The sequence below is a fragment of the Anolis carolinensis genome, chromosome 6 (assembly GCF_035594765.1).
Source record: "Anolis carolinensis isolate JA03-04 chromosome 6, rAnoCar3.1.pri, whole genome shotgun sequence".
Taxonomy (NCBI): domain Eukaryota; kingdom Metazoa; phylum Chordata; class Lepidosauria; order Squamata; family Dactyloidae; genus Anolis; species Anolis carolinensis.
Window position 1 is genome coordinate 20,216,040 of NC_085846.1, and position 16,218 is coordinate 20,232,257.

General features: G+C 39.8%; 1 protein-coding gene across 4 annotated transcripts in view; it reads left to right on the plus strand.

Annotated features, from left to right (window-relative positions):
* Positions 1-16,218, plus strand: part of LOC100563744 (serine/threonine-protein kinase SBK2) — a 24,621-nt gene continuing 8,403 nt past the window's right edge. Inside the window, exons 1-2 of one of the 4 annotated variants that reach the window (XM_062957220.1) lie at positions 12,232-13,085; positions 15,730-15,811. The gene's annotated coding sequence lies outside the window, so the exon portion shown is untranslated. Of the gene's footprint in view, positions 1,240-12,231; positions 13,086-14,593; positions 15,812-16,218 lie in introns of those variants that run through there. The other 3 variants (XM_008116479.3, XM_008116480.3, XM_062957221.1) reach the window with 3 other exon arrangements.

The window sequence follows — 16,218 nt, forward strand, 5'->3', positions numbered from 1 at the left end:
AAATCCTCATTTCGCTTGGCGACAGGGCTTAATCCAAGCTAAACTGTTCACTTCCAGATGAAGTTTTGTATAGCAGGACTCTGGAAATACAGTATCAAAGAGGAAGAAAGAGAGCCTTGTGGTATGTGCAGAATATATTTTGTAGATTGGTGTGATAAATCTTGCATTAATAAGCAGGGTTTCTAATACAGAAGTTGGATTGAATACAACATCTTTCATTTTAGAAAGCATTGAGGGTTGACTCTGTTAACGAAACTAATTTACTGAGTTGCTCTTAAGCCGCACATTTTCTCCACCATTTCTCAGATAGATGTGAGGCATTATCCCATATAAACCTACTGCCAGATGGCTTTGCAAAATAACCCAATTCTAATGCTTTCAGAGACGGAGAGTGGCTTGTTTCTCTTTGATCTTTCTATTTGCATAGTTTGTTATTATAAGGATCTCTTTCATGTGCGCCCATCTTACTTGCCTTGGATGCCAACCCACCCCCAAATACTCATCCCTCCCTCCTTCTAAAAAGAAAGAGATCTATTATATAAAAGAAATGTTTACTTTCTTGATGTCTAGACTTTCTTACATGTAGTCTGCCCATATCCCAGATGTGACGTAAGCCACAGCAGTCTATGTTTCGCATGTTTCCATTAGAAGCACCTTTGTGAGGTGGCCAGCTGTTGGCAAGCCCAGCAGAGGGAACAATCTTATGTTGCAGCTGGAGCTTGTTTAGTACTTATCCACCTTGGAGAAGAGGTGGATGCATATTGCTGAAAGAGGGACTCTATTTATCTGCCCCTCCTTTCCATGCAGTGAAGAGACATGGACGCAGGATGTCACTGTATCACAGCCACCACATGAAGGATTATGGGTCAAGGCAGAGGACCATGGGAGAGAGGTAAAAGGCCACCAAAGCCCCCAGAAACAGGAGCCCAAAGTCTTAATGAGGGTTAGATATCCTGGCAGATGCCACCGACCAGTAATGAATGCTTTCGGGCAGAGCAGCTTGCCTGGTGTGCTCACTCTTTCATCTGTCCTGGAGAGATAGATGACACCCACCCTTGTGCTCCTCCGCTTCAGCTCCGTAGGGTGTGTGGCACAGGAGAAGAGGCGGAGCGTCACGCTTCAACCAGAAATGCCTGGCAGATACCCCAGCTGCACTCCACACGGACTCACTAGACAGCCAGCAGAAGCAGGAAGGAGTGATTGCGCACCTTAGAAGTCCATCAGCACAACAGGAGGTGGGTAAGTACCTGGGGTAGTCACTGCACCTGCCACAGCTATATTGTCTATGCAGAATGTTTGGAAGATTTTGGACATTCTACAAACCGTCTGTGACTGTTTTCCAGGCATTTGATATATGATATACTACAGTGGCAAAAATGTGCAGGTGTGGAGGAATGGCGGCATTCCAGCAAGATAGTTATACCACTCTTTCTTTCACTTCACACTAGTTGAGTTCATTGTTACGTGACTGAGTTGTTTATTTTCCCCCTTGCACCACACACAATTGGTTGACAGTAACTGGAGTAATAAAAGGGATAGTGCATGATGTTATAGTCCACATCATAGAATCACAGAATGGGAAGAGATCGCAAGGGTCATCCAATCCAACTGCATTCTACCATGCAGGAATCCACAATCAAAGCACACCTAACAGATGGCCATCTAGCCTCTGTTTAAAAACTTCCAGAGGAGGAGACTCCGCCACATTCCGAGGCAGCGTATTCCACTGTTGAACAGTTTTTAATGTCAGGAAATTATTCTTAATTATTAGGTAGAAGCTCTTTTCTTCTAACTTGAATAATTGCTCCATGTCTTAGTCTCTACAGCAGCAGAAAACAAGTCTGCTCCATCATCCATATAACATACTTTCAGATCTTTAAATATGGCTATCATATCACCTCTTAAACTTTTATTCTCCAGGCTAAACATACCCAGCTCCCTAAGCCATTCTTCATAGGGTATGACTTATAGACCTTTTACCATTTCACTCATAAATCCACCAGAGCTGCAGATCACTCTTTCTTAGGCTGTCCCACTTTAAATTTACTGGAGAAAAGATCTGGCTGTCTGGACAAAATAAGTAATCCTCAGATAGTTTCCCTCTCAAAAAAGAGTGGCATGATTTGCATCTGTCTGATATATAGTGTACAGAGTGAGGGATATAGTGGTGCACTCTCACTAATATAGGTGGAAGCATATTTTTTTGCAAAAGGTTTGTACTCCATGTTTATACTTAATAATATAATAATAATAATAACTTTATTTTTATATCTCACCACCATCTCCCTGGAGGGACTTGGTGTGGCTTACATGAGGACAAGCCCAGACAACACAGGTTAAAATATAGCACAGTAAAACTTAAAAATAACAAACATCATACAAACATAACCATCTGCAAGCAATCAATAGCCTAACATAGTGGCCATTTACTCAACTAATCATAAATCAAATCAGAATAGTTCTACTCATGCACCAAATTTAATGGGAGTTCTGATAGGCAGCTTTATTCTACAGAACTCCAGTCCCCATGAAATTTGACAAAGTGACATCCAGGTATGAATATTATCAAATAGAACAAGACAAATGGGATCCTTTTGAGTGGCTCAATCCAAGCAGTTGGACGTTTCCATAGAAGCAGAAAGTTTATAGCAGTGATCCTCAAATGATCTGATATGAAGAACTAACATTTTTTCCCTAATGTGTCAAGTTACTAGTACCCTATCTACATGCATTAGCTACCTACAATTGTTTCTTTCTTTGATGAAAAATACTTCAGACTACAACTTTAATTAGTACCGTTCTATAGTACCGTAGCAATCACACTATATAGAAATCATGTAAGAGGGTGGGACATGAGGAGTCAGGAAAGGTAAAAGTAGATAACACTAGATCTGTTGATGCTTTCTTCCAATACTTAAGAGATTTCTCCTCATTTTAATTTTTTTCTGCAATAAAGAATTTATCACAAGGCTGGCAAATCGCAATTACAGCAATACCTTTTTGACTGGGACTCATCACTTGATGCCACTCCTCTCTTGCTGTTCTTCAGCGGCAAATGTTGGAAAGCACTTCTTTACAAACAGAAATAATTCAGTAAGGGCCTCCTTTTGTAAAAGAAACACTTTCCAGTGGTCTCCTGTCCCCAGAGAATAACAGAAGAGGACAAGTCTATGTGAGAAGTCCCGCTGTTATCCTGCTAAAATTGAAATTTGCTTGCCTCATGTGATAAACTCAAGCCTTGTAAATAATTTAGTGTCAATAAATTATTCCAACAGTGCTTAAATCTCATACCCAGCAAACATGCGGAGTTCAATTACTGCATCTAAACTCGTTTGCAATATGAGCTATTCATGCAATTTCCTTCCCGACATAGATTATCATTATAGCAATCACACGGGGGAGGGATTTAAATGGTATGTTTGCCACACATTTGAGTCTGACAAAAATGAGCTAACTATGCATGGAGGAGTAGCGTGAATAAGATGTCAGTGTTGGAAAGGGGGAATGCTGTAGGATGTCTTCAGAAGACTATTTGAAAGCAGTGGTACAGAGAAAAGGAAAGCTTTTGCTTGTTAACCATGACCCCCTGTAACCTAAAGTCTTGTTCCTTGTCAAGAAGGTTCTGGGAATTCTTGTTAAAAGGGGAGTCATTTTCATTAGCCAAGAGAATTTGAACTCTTTCTGTGTCTTTTGACTTACTGTTGGGAAGCCCTCAGTGCCCCTTTCCTCCTCTAGTGTCAACAACAAATTGATCTTTCCATGTTCATTGATCTCTGGAGTGTCTTTATCAATTCAATTGTCTGCTTACTGAAAATTCTGATGGTTCAAGTAAGTTCATATAATTGTTTTGTTAGATGCAAAATGGAAATAATTTGAATGTCCTGCTCCCAATCCTACACTGAAGATATTCCTATAAACTAGTCACTTTTAATTGTGATTGTGTGCCTTCATACCATTTCTGACTTATGATAACTTTAAGGCAATGCTATCATTGGCAAAAAAAAAAAAATGTCCAGAGGGAATTGGCCCTTTCCTTCCTCTAAGACTGAGATAGTATGACTTGACCAAGGTTGCCCAATAGTTTCCATAACTGAGTGGGGATTTGACCCATGTCATAGTCCAATGCTCAGATGATTACACTGTGCAGGCTCCCAAAAAGCACTATTTTCACTTTTAGAATAATGATAGGAAAAAAAAACCCCAAATTTACTTCAGATGCAGGCCAACCTGTGGTCACATGGGAGATAAGTAGGTTTGCCAGAGTGAAAACTGGAGATAGTGCCCATCCCTTGAAAGGTTGTGCAGAAGTAGGAATTGTAGTAGTTGCTGCTCATGAGGCAAACATGGAGTCCCCGGTGGTGCAGAGCGTTAAACCCTTGTGTCGACAGGACTGCTGACTTCAAGGTTGGGTTGCTGACCTGAAGGCTGCTGCTTCAAATCCAGCCTGGGGAGAGTGAGGATGAGCTCCCTCTATCAGCTCCAGATCCTTGTGGAGACATGAGAGAGGCTTCACACAAGGATGGTAAAAAACATCAAAAACATCTGGGCACCCCCTGGGCAACATCTTTACAGACGGCCAATTCTCTCACACCAGAAGTGACTTGCAGTTTCTCAAGTCGTTCTTGACACTAAAATAAAATAAAATAAAATCAGGCAACCAAGTAACCTGCAACGTTTGGTGAAATTGCATCTTTTTCACAATGATGAAAGAAACAGGAGCCCTCTCCAGTTTTCATTCTGGCAACCCTGGTACAAATCAGGAATGAACATAATTCGTGAAGATACAGGAGTACCATCTCTACTTTCCAATTTGGTAGCCATAGATGTGTGTTTTGTCTCTAGATGCTGTTGAACTTGTATAAAAATGCAGGGATTTGCGAATTCCTTCAGTGAAAAAGGGAAGCAGGGAGGCTTTTCCCTTCTCTGTGCTTTATTTTTTATGCAATTGAAATCATGCCCTGACCCTTTTCTCCACTTTATTTAAATAAGCAAATGAATTTTCTTTTCTTCTATGGGTGGGAAAGGAGGTTGTGGGCAAGAGAGAGGAAGAAAAACCAGCTACTACTTCTGCTATTTGCAATTATTAAAAATGAGTGGGAAAGGATTAACATGCTATGTTAATGATTTACAAACTGAAAACAACAATCTAAATGGTGTTTACATTAAAAGGGAAACATTTGTAATAACTACGTTTGTTCTGAATTGGTGTTGCACTACTACATCAAAATCTTTACCAAAATAAAGGTGGGAAATTCCATTCATTTTTTAACTCTTCACCCACAATCTCCTATTTTAACTTTGGAGAGAAGGAAAAAGTGCCATACATTTTTCAAAGCCCCCACTTTCATAGCCATTCCACCCAAACTCTCTTGCTTTCCTTTTCTTCTTCCTTTATAATCTCACCTCCTTCTTCTCAGATGTTCTTTAATGTTTGATTTTCATGTGGATCCATGTTTAATTTTGAGTTTAAGAGCGTGAAAATTTCAGTTTCCTGGAAAAAAGTGGAGTTTCTGTGAACCATAAAGTCCAATGTTGTGCTTAGTATAGCTTTCAGGAAGAGCCGATGAATGTAAAGAACCCCTTTTCCAAAACGCCCTCATTACTTGTGACCTAAATCTGATCATTCCTAAATCCTGTTGCACGATGATAACAATAAAAAGCCACACAAATCTTTTTGCAAAAATCAAGAGAATTGGGCTTTCAGTAAAGAACTAACTGCATAATGTAACAGATCATGTAAACTGAATAATGTTTTCTTTGGCGTAATGTCTCATTTCATCCATTAATAATTGAATAATTCAGGAGAAATATTAACACTGAAATTCTAAATTTAATCAATCATATTCATTAAAAAAAGTTTGTCCTATTTGTTTGCAACTTTTTATTTAATTCTGTTGTCAATTTTATTTTATCAGTTCCTTCCCATAACTATTAGTAGTATTACTAGTGGCACTGCTACAGCCAGGAAGAGAAGATTTATCATGGGCTTTCTATATCATAAGGATTTGGATAAAATTTTCATTAAAAGGATCCTCATTTCAGGGGCATAAGAAAAGAAAAATATTTGAATTTAGCATTCCTTCACTTCTTCCCTTTAGAGTATTTCTGCGTTGTAGAATTAATGCAGCTTGACACCACTTTAACAGCCATGGCTCAATGTTATGGAATCCTAAGATTTGTAATTTGGTGAGGCACCAGAACTCTTTGGTAAGAAGGCTAATGGCTTGGTAAGACTAAAACTCCCTTAATGCCATAGCACTGAGCCATGGCAGTTAAAATGTTATCAGATTGCACTACGTTTACAGTGTAGAAGCAACCCTAGTCTCTGGAGCAGCAAGCAAGCTTGTTCCATCTTCATTATGGCATCCTTTAAATATTTAAACTTAGTTGTCATGCCCCCTCTTAATCTTCTCTTCTCCAGGCGAAATTATAAAACCCACAGTTTTATAGCATTGACCCATGATAATTAAAGTGGTGTCAAACTGCATAAATTCTACAGTATAGATGCACCCTATAGTCACTGGTGTTACCAAAGTTTCAGTCCACACCTGGAAAAATGAGGAAACACCTTTGCCCTTTTAAATCTATAAAAGCAAAGTGAGCAAGTTTTGTTGTTGTTTTTGTTTACTCTTAAGGCGCTTAAATAAAAAGCCCAGACCTTTCAAGGGTGTTATGGCAACATGTTTGAGAGGTGATGCTGAGTGGATCACTTTCATCACACAAGTTCTGCTCCTAAATAACATTTCCTTATTTGCTGATAATATTTCCTTAGCCTGAAAGTGGAACTAATGGGAATGATGATGTTCAGTTGGGTCAGATTTCAAAGTAGGAGAAAAGGCTGTGAGACCAAAATCTATGTATCTCCTCCTGTTTAAAATGAGTTTATCTGTTGAACCTGCATCTGGTTTGTTGGAATATTGGAACAGTAGAACAGTAATTTTATAAGGTCCGAAGCATAATTGTACTTGTGAAATCTGCAAATACAGTAGAGTCTCACTAATCCAAGCCTCGCTTATCTGAGCCTCTGGATAATCCAAGCCATTTTTATAGTCAATGTTTTCAATATATCATGATATTTTGGTGCTAAATTCGTAAATACAGTAATTACAACATAACATTACTGCATATTGAACTACTTTTTCTGTCAAATTTGTTGTATAACATGAAGTTTTGATGTTTAATTTGTAAAATCATAACCTAATTTGATGTTTAATAGGCTTTTCCTTAATCCGTCCTTATTATCCAAGATATTCGCTTATCCAAGCTTTGCCGGCCCGTTTAGCTTGGATAAGTGAGACTCTACTGTATATAGCAATCTGCACATGAACATTTCCATGTGGGCAGTTGGTGGGACACCCATGAGAAAATGACCTCTTTTAGTTGAGAAGAATATACTATTTTCTCCCTAAGCCTTTCCAGGTTGTCCAGTGTGATTCTAAGGTTAACTTTTGGTGGAAGTTGACAATAAAATCATGTCAGGGGACCTAGAAATGCTTAAAGAAGTGCTTTCTCAGGTTTGCTATTTTTATTTATCTTTTCAGTTTTTTCACTTTCCCAGGAATCCCGTGTACTGAATCCCTCCAAAAGTTGAGGGACTATTATATAAAAAAAGCAAATAATAGTTTGTTTCTCTTTCATGATAACCCACATTTGGTTCAAGAGGTGTCCACTTTGCTCTGCCCAAAGGTAGGCCTGGCGCTGCCATTCCAGGTGCATCCATGTGCCTCCCCTCCCCATAAGAAAGTAGAGGATAGTTCGCTTGTAAAGTTGGGAAAGAAATAGACCCCGGAGGTTTGCTTGGTTTCCAAAGCAACCATCTCCCCTTCCCAGCTTTGCGTGCAAGGATTGTCCTGAGAGGCAGATTGGGTTGCTTGCAGGTGTCCAGACCCAGATGATCGATCACAGCCAAGTGTCATGGAACAGCAGGCGGGAAAGCTTTTGACCTTGACAGGAAAATAATCTGTGAAATCTTGGTTGAATCTTTTAGTAGTAATTTGCAATGGCCATGGAAGTAACGGAAAAGGACACATCCCTTCAACCAGCACTGAATATTAAGGAACAGTACCACCATGTTGGCTGACGGTGATAAAAGCATCGCAAGATTGAATTTTTATTGCCATGATATTGCATGTTTTATTTTTAAGATAATAAACTTTCAGAGTCATAAAATGTATAAATGGGAACCAGAATCCCATTGGGGTGTTAGGACTTCATATGTGGATTTAGGTTAGCAAGAATTAGAACTGTGAAGCCATGCAACTTCATTATCGAGGTTATTTGTCTGTGGAACAACATTAATTCTAAAACATTCTGATCACACAGCATACTACTAATATAATTACATTAAACAAAGGAGTCACAAAGATTTTTTTTAATTCAGAAAAAACACATTACTACAGAGCTTTCCAAGAATTTCATGTTGCTGACACACCACAGCATTTTGCACCACAGTAATTCAGCTTTACTAGCAAACCAGAGGTTAAACCAAGCCCTCATAAGAGATACAGACACATACATAAAATTGTAATAAAGAAATCTATGAGGACAAAATATATCTCATGCAAACATTTTATTTATATTTTTGAAAATATATGATTTGTAAGATTATAAAATACACTACCAAGATTTTTGTCATTTCCCATTATGTTCATGCATCACACCTAATTCATTGCAGCCGGCACACTAACAGTTTGGAAAGCTCTTAATCACTGGATAAAATGACAGTTAACAATAAAAATGGTAGCTAAACAACTGATCCTCTTTGTAATCTGCTGCTGGTGTCTTTAGGAATTTGCCGCAGATCTTTTGGGCTGATACTGAGAAGGCGGCAGTCTTGAGTGTAATGGATTTTGAATGATATCACGCAACATCCAACCTGCCCTTTCTCTCAAGAGGTCTCTCAAGAAATGCCTTCTGGGTTCACTATATAATGGGCAGTATAATAAATAATGAATTGGTCTTCCACCCCCACAGAGCCATAAATACATAATTGTTGCATATAAGATATCCCTTTGTACTTTTCCTTGAGATGAGCTGATGACATTGTTTGAAAATGGAGCATTGTAAAGTTTTTCTAAGAGCAACAAAAGATAAATCTTGGAAATATTATTGAGAATGTTGCTGTGCAACATCTGTATTCAGTAGTAGGTTGCTGTTATGTTCCCAGGGACAGCAAATGTGACTGATGCACATTAGTGTCCAATGTATAACCAAAATGGTGCACAATTGGACCAATGCGCATCGTATTGGCCCTGATGCCCATTGCATCAATCTGTATGAACATCAGGCACCAATGCACATTGGGCACTCTTGCCATTGTCCCATTACTCATCTTCTCAATTCAGTAACCTGGTTTCTTCATTTCTTTACTATTCAGCTAGGTATGAACAAAGTCACATCCTATCAAAGTTATATAGCAGATAATGTTGTAACATCAAATAACACAAACTCAAGGGAGTCAATTTGTGTGGAAGCTCTCCTGCCAACACCAGAAAATTATCCATTAAACTTGGTAACATTTTATTTATTGAAAAAAGAAGAAAAGGCTTTCTGTATGTCTCTGAACACATAAAGAATGCCAATGAATAAACAAACTAAGCCTTATGATTAAGGATGGAGGAATTCCTAAACTAATTTCTGAGCAGGATTGAGTTTTCATCCCTTAACAACAATGGCAGCAACAACAACAATGGCAGCAGCAACAACAATGAAATAGTACCTTCTGTACTGATATAAGGGCCTACCTCTGGGAACTTCTTGGCACGAAGAAAGAAGAGGAGGGTGAACAAACCCAGCCCATGCCCTTTCTCTGTCTCCAGAAGCTTGGAAATGGATCTCTAGTGGTTTTAGGGGCATATTAATCCCATTTAGGCTCAAATCCCCATGAACTTTCCTAATGTGTAAGAGAGGATGCCTGGCAAGGAATCAGAAGGCAGGCACCGAGGCAGCAGCTAAGCGAGAGGGCTGCAGGCGAGTATGTCCTTCTTCGGTTGGGCACCAGAAATGTAAGAGAGAACTTGACATCAAGTCCATCAGCCATGCTCCTACCCTTGAGAGTTGGACAGACAGCGGAGTTCTGCAAAAGTGGACATTGTTGCTGTTGTTTTTGGAAAACTTTTCCACTCTGCATTCCAGGATTCGAGAGTTTTGTTTTATTCTGCAACCACAACGACACTATGTAAGTGGAACTAGCTGGGCCAATTGATACACTTTTGCTAACACGGTTAGTTCTGCCTTGCTAAATTTGGAATGAGATGGATGTGTGTGAAATGGGTAAGTGGGCAGGGACAGAGAGAGACTATTCATGGAAAGTTATGGCTCAAAGAATACTAGAGACAGTACTGATTCGTGTCTCCCACAGTCCACACACTTCACCTGTTTGAGGGATTTCAGTTTGGTGCTCTGCCCATTTAGGATATTCATGTGAACAACCATTCATCATCTGTGTGCCTGACTTCCTGCAATTGGCATGCATGCATTAGCACGGTCCTTTCTACCAATAGTTTAGCTTGCCTCTGAGAGTATGCAGAGTGCCTTGAGCTGATTTTCATCCTAGCTGCTGCGTTAGTTCACTAAATAAGACAAGCAGTAGATAAGCCAACCATAACAAAAAGTCTTACAGTACACATACTTTTGAATAAGTCACCTTCATGTATAAGTCAAAGTCAGGTTTTAGAGCCAATATTATGAATTCCAATATAACCATGAATAAGACAAGGGCCATTCTGCAGAGGGGGGAAAGTGTCAATGCCGTCTCAAGAGAACAGCCACCCCGGCTGCCTCCACTGCCATTTTCCCACCCAGGCCAGAATCAGAGTCACAGCAAAGAGAGTAGAGGAAATTGGTATTTCTTTTAGGGTCTATTAGGATGGGCTAATCTCTCGTCTTTTGCCACTCTACTGATAGATAGTTCATTTTTTTGATAAAATGTAAGTACTTACATTGGCCCATGGATAGGTCTAGCCAGTTTTTCGGGGTTGACTAAATTTTCTAGAGTAATACATGAGTATATATAGCACCTTTCAAAGAGATAGTCATGTGAATCTGCACTGTACTACAAGAATAAACAGTGTGATGTATCTTTAAGACTAGCATATGTCTCATATCACAAGTCTTCATGGATTTCAATCCCCTTTGTGAGATGAATGGAAGTTTGGATATTTATACTTCAGGAATTTTCAAGGTCTGGGCACCTACACACAAAATACATCAATGGGTTTGTGTGATCAAATTGAAACTGGATGCAGAAATGTTATTATTAGCAGTGATCATGATCAAAAGTACTGTAATAAAGCAAACATCCTGGCAATAAGGCAGTTAACACATGTGCTGTACAGCTGCAGACTGGCTAGCTTAGCAATAATCTCTGTGGTGATTCACGGAGACCATAATACATAGAAAGACTACAGAGTAAAAAGGTAGAGCAGTCATCTCCTATATGGAGGGTCACATTCAATCCCATTTACTCTATGTGTATGAAGAAAACAACCAATTCCATTTCACACTATCTTTATCGATTCCTGTTCTGGCAAATGCTCAAGTAGATGAAATTTCAGCTGGGACATAACTGGTTGAAAATCCTAGGATTACTTCTGATAAACATGATAAACAACAATGCTGATAAAAGAAAATACCTTCCAACCTCCTGGAAAAATACGATTTTATTGCAACTATATTTACTGCAAAGATGTTGATACTGGTTGATGCAAACAGATTGTACTTTGTGCTGCCAACAGAGTCATAAAATTAGACAAAGATTTTAAAACAAAAGATTTGGGGGACATTTTTGACAGTATGTTCACTCACTGGATAATCCCAAGGACATTTTCCCCATAACTTGCTGAGATTGACCAACCCAAGCTAAACTAGTAGGTGGCTTCATCTATACCACATGATTAACAGAGGATGGATTTACACTGCCATATAATCCAGTACAAAACTGATAATCTGGATTTTATATGGCATTGTAGATGAGATTCCTTTACTCAAGCAACAGTATCTTTTTGAAAGGACTTGTATACACCCATTCGCAGAACACATCTTACAGAATTCTGAGATTTTCAATTTGGTGAAGCACTGGAACTCTCTGGCAAAAATTTGTCCATATCTTGAGACATTACAATTTCCAGGCTGTATACAGTGGAATAATGTTAAAGCAGCAAAATGTGCTAGGAATGTCTAATGTGAAAGAGCTAAAATTCTTTCTGGGCATTTATTTTCAAATTAAGATATTAAATGAAAGGTGTGGTGGGATGGGAAAAGTGCTTGTGGAAACAATTTGGAATTGGACACTCCAAATGCTTTCCATACCTTGTCACCTTCCTTACCCATATGATTGTCTACTTTATATGTTTTTACTTCTGTCATCCTTGTCTTTCCTACAAGTGTGAATGAACTGTGTGTCATAAACTAACTGTATTTAAGATTTAATGATAATGTGTAGCAATACGTGGAAGGTGTTGTGTGTTGGGTCTGACAGTCTGTCTCTGTACAATATAGACTTTAAATAATATATGTTTTAAAATATGAAAAAAGGAGTAGGGATGATAAGAGAAGCCCAATTATTTGTTTTGTGATTACACCATGCTCCTTTGAACTCCACCAACTCCATTTGGCCATTGCTTGTGTGAGGAAGGTTGCAAAATAGTGCATGTGCACCTCTGTTTCAAAGCCACAGAGAGGTTTCCTGATTATTTAGACACTCTGTGGAGTGGCTGTAGGGGAGGCCAAAAAGGGCACGGGAAAGGTTTCATCCTAGAATGCCTCTGCAACAGCTATAGGATGGCTCTATTTATTGCTTCGGCCCAGGGGACACCACATAGTGAGGAGGATGCGTCATTCTTTGCCATGTGTTAAGGGACGGGAGGGGTGGCCGAATACACCCGCCTTCTTTTCCCTTTGCCCTGCAAATAGGAGCCAAGCTTGGTGGAAAGTGGTGTCTGCTTGATTTATAGGGATTCACTCACAAGTGTCTCCTAGCCTGACAGACTGACACGTGCTGCACGAATGAGGCAGAGAATGCAGAAGTAATGGGTTCTTGCTTCTGTATATATAGGGTTCAGGAGAACAGGTGAATTCTATGGGAGGTAAGTCTTCCTATCTGAAAAAAAGTGTTGTGAGAGAAAAATTGAGAGTTGGGGGAGGGGTGTGTGTGATATGGAGACAATGTAAGTGATGGTGCTAAACAAAGGTTTCCATTAAATGTTGGGTATGCTCTTGTAACTGTGTTCATGTGTGCTGGCACATGTACATTATGTTCCTTCAAATTGTTTCCAACTTATGGTCACCCTATCCTAGAGTTTTCCTAACAAGATTTCCTCAGAGGGAGTTTACCATTGCTTTTCTCTGAGAGAGAGTTAGAGACCATCCACACTGCAGAATTATAACAGTTTGGTACCACTTTTACTTCCCTTGCTCCATTCTATAGAATCCTAGGTAAAGGAAAAGGTTTCCCCTGATGTTAAGTCCAGTTGGGTCCGACTCTGTGGATTGGTGCTCATCTCCATTTCTAAGCCGAAGAGCCGGCGTTGTCCATAGACGCCTCCAAGGTCATGTGGCCGGCATGGCTGCATGGAGCACCATTAGCTTCCCGCCGGAGCGGTACCTATTGATCTACTCACATTTGCATGTTTTCTAACTGCTAGGTTGGCAGAAGCTGGAGCTAACAGCGGGTGCTCACTCTGCTCCCTGGATTCAAACCTGTGACCTTTCGGTCTGCAAGTTCAGCAGCTCAGCACTTTAACAACTGCGCCACCGGGGGCTCCTATAGAATCCTAGGATTTGTAATTTGTGTGGCACCAAAGCTCTCTTTTAAAGAAAGATAAATATATCACAAAAATACAAGAATTCTAGAGTTTTATCGAACTGAGCTATGGCAATGTGGAGCTGGACTGCTATTGTTTATGAAAGCTTATGTTTCCAACTTTGTGCTGTCAGTTCCTCTTTTCAGGACTTTATTCCATGAGTTGCAGAAGGCATGTACGGGGTGGGGGTCATCTTTTAAAGTGCAGCGTATCTTCCCATTGCATCATTCCATTTAGCCCCCAATGGTGCAATGGGTTAAACCCTTGTGCCAGCAGGACTGCTGACTGACAGATCAGCAGCTCGAATCCAGGAAGAGCGGGTGAGCTCCCTCTCTCAGCTCCAGCTCCCCATGCAGGGACACGAGAGAAGCCTCCCACAAGGATGGTAAAACATCAAAACATCTGGATGTCCCCTGGGTAACATCCTTGCAGATAGACAATTCTCTCACACCAGAAGCGACTTGCAGTTTCTCAAGTTGCTCCTGATACAAAAAAATCATTCCATTTTACAAATTCCATCAGATGCTTTATGTTAGCCCTTTCTCCCATTCTTTTCCACATTCTGAGCCACTATACAATTGAATTCAGTCCCCTCACACTCCTTATTATTATTATTAATCAGGAAAAACTTCAGAATTGCAGAAGCACAAAACATTATGGTGATATCTTGCAGTTGCACAATTTCTTTCTATAATTGTAAGTTAAAAATTACCATTCCAGGCTCATGCAGAAGGAATTGGGAAAAGAAGTGGAGCAGCAATGCTTATTCTTCCATGTCACTGAAATGAATTGACATGGGTGAATCTGACAGTTCCCATCTCATGTGTAAGGAAGTGTTTTCTCCCATTTTCAAGCACACGAGGAACTCAGAAGACTATTTCCTCCTGGCTCCTGCCCCCCCCCCCCCCAGTTCTAATGCAGCTCATTGATTAAATACCAGAGACAGCAGCCAGTTTGCATTGTGTGAAGGGCTCTGTGGAACTTCGTCTATGAAATATTTTAGAAGTGTGCAGAATTGGTGTGTGTGCATGTGATGAAGTCCTAAGGTGAAATGAATGACTTGCCCAGGATCAACCAAGGGATTCCCCTAGCTGAGTGGAGATTTGAACCCCAGTCTCCTGGAATCCTACCTAAGACTGAAACCACTATACCACACTGGCACCCATCCACGTATAGGTGCTTCACAAACCCTAGAGTTTTGTCTCTATGACTGCATAGCCAAAAGGGACATCTGAAAAGAACTTCTACATGGGTTACATCTCATACAAATCATTTGTGCATATTGGCATGCGAGCGGAGAATTTATGTCAGAATTAGAGAACCTACATCCTTCCATTTTTGATCCAGACAGCAAACTCATCTACCAAGTTGTATGCTCATCAATTGCAAATTTCTCCCAAGGTATGGGCAGGAATTTTGTGACCATCCAGATGCTATTGTGCTACATTCCCATAAGCTCTTCCCAGCATAGCTGAAGGCAAATGATGAGAAAATGTATAGTTTATCAACATGATGTTTAGTTACAGAACTGGACATAGTATTCCAGATGCAGTCTGACCAAAGCGGAATAGATAGTACTGTTACTTCCCTCAATGTGGACATTACACTCCTCTGGATACAGCCTTTTCAATATGATTCCATGTTGCATTTATAGAAATATAGTGTCTAGATGGAGGGACATAATAATATTGCTCTATCCTGCTTTAATCAGATCTCACTTGGATATTGATAAGCTGGAATATGTCCAGAGAAAGGTGACCCAAATCATAAACATCTCTGGAAATGAAACCCTGAGAGGAGTAGCTTAAGGAGCTGGTTATCTATAGCCTGGAGAAGAGAAGGTTAAGATGCGACATGATAGCCATGTTCAAATATTTGAAAGGATGTCATATTGAGGAAGGAGCAAGCTTGTTTTCTACTTCTCTAGAAACTAAAGACACAGAGCAATGAATCCAAACTTCAGAAAAAAAGATTCTACCTGAACATTAGGAAGAAAAAAAAGGCTGACGGTAAGAGCTTTTTTACACTGCCTTGGCACATGGCTGAGTCTTCATTTTTTTATTGTGTGTTTCTGCATAGTAAAGGGGTAGCACTGGATGACCCTTAATGTCTCTTGCAAATCTGTTATTCTATGGGCCCCAGCCCTATTCAAGAGATTCAAAAGACAGTGCAGTTATGTAGTAAGTAACAATCCCATTTTTTAAACAAGGCACAACATTTTGATAAGATGCCTTTGCTTGTATTCCAGGGACTACCCATTGTTACCATACTACAGTCTATTTCTTTCAGAAGTCATAGCCCTTTCAAGCCTGGCTGAAAGGGCTACCATGGAAACAAAGGAAGAGGAAAGCCTGTTTCTGCCAGCCCAGTTGAATTGGCCTAAATCTGGATCTAACCCATTATTATTATTTCCTCT